The sequence below is a fragment of the Camarhynchus parvulus genome, chromosome 14, assembly GCF_901933205.1.
Source record: "Camarhynchus parvulus chromosome 14, STF_HiC, whole genome shotgun sequence".
NCBI lineage: Eukaryota > Metazoa > Chordata > Aves > Passeriformes > Thraupidae > Camarhynchus > Camarhynchus parvulus.
The window spans coordinates 8,887,975-8,889,500 of NC_044584.1; positions in this window are offsets into that span (position 1 = coordinate 8,887,975).

The following is a 1,526-nucleotide window of genomic DNA, read 5'->3' on the forward strand; positions in this document are numbered from 1 at the left end:
AAAAATCAAAACACAAGAAAATTAAGAGCAGAGGATTGAATTGATGGGATCTGGGGGCTTTGTGGCTGGAACCTTTTGTTTCAATATTTATTTCCTCAGAGGTTAATACCTTTTTTTTTTCTTTTTAAACGTAACAGCAGGTGAGAGGGAAAAGCGTGGCCTTCAAAATCTGTCAGCATCAAACCAACTAAAGGAACAGGATTATCAAACAGTGGGAGAGAAACAATATTTTAAATTATCATTAAATTATGGAGACAAGCTCTCGAAAGGAGGAGGGCACAAAACGGATCAGCGGCTTCCCCTGCACACACACACGCACGCGGAGATGCTCTCACGCGTTCCTCTTTCTTGCCATAAAGGAAAAAAAAAATAAATAACAACAATAATAATAATAAATAGCGAGGGGCGTCCTCTGTTGAAAGGGGAAAGAGTTAACAAGTTTTTAAATATTCCAAGTCCCGGCTAATGGAGCCAGCCGGGTTCTGGTCTGGCAGAGCGCAGAGCCGGGGCCGGGGGCTGCGGGGTCCCCCCTGCCCGGGCCCCTCGGGACTCCCCTCGACGGGGCCGCCGGGGCCTCTCCGGGATTCCCGGCTCGGGGATGCTGCCGGCGGCACATGCAGATGCGGAGCTGATTGATAATTTCCCATCCTTTCCTTTGCCACCGCCGCCCGCTCCGCAGCACGGCCGCTCCAGCCTGGCCCACGGAGGGGCGAGTCCCGGCCCCGGTGTGGGGGTGCTCCGCCGCCGGGGGGGTGTCCCGGCCGCCACCGGGGCTGGGGGACACCGGGGCTGTTCCCCTGGATGGCACCGCTTCCCTGAGCGAGCGGGTGGGCGAGCGGCCCCTCCCCGGGGCACAGCATCCCCCGCCGGGGTCAGCGCCTGCCTCCCCCGGGGGCAGAGAATCCCGAGCAACCCTTCCCGGGACTCACGGCATCCTTCCTGGGGTTCGGATCCCCCCTTTGCCGGGGCAAACCGCGGCTGCTCCTGCCCCAGCCACCCCAATGTGCCGCAACCCCCCGGAACACCCCCACCCCCGCCCCTGACACGCGTTATTTGCTTACAAGGGGCCCGGAGGCAGCTCAGCCTCCGGGGCTGCAGGCTCGTTATTAAGCAGTTCAGTTTGTTAATATTTCAGGCCTGACCCTGGCGAGGAGGATGTGCAGAGCCGCCCTGACCCCAGCCTGCCTCCTCAAAGTACTTTTGTAATCAGCTGTTAACTATACAAATAGCCTTGCTGCTAAGGATTATCAGATAATCGTATTTTATTAACTGTGAGAGGCAGCCTGTAAATATTTAGTTTTATTATCTTGCCGGGTATCAAATATTACTCCAAATTTCCTACTTACAGATTTTGCCCTCCTTCCCCAGCCTGGAAAAGTTGTGCAAGTTTAATTTTATTATTTATATTTTGAGAGGTGGTAAACATTTCGCTTTGTTTGACTGGAGTAATTGTGTAAATCTTATTAGCAATATGCATATTTACTGTAGTGCTATGCAATGTTAAATGGGTTTTAAATTATATAATT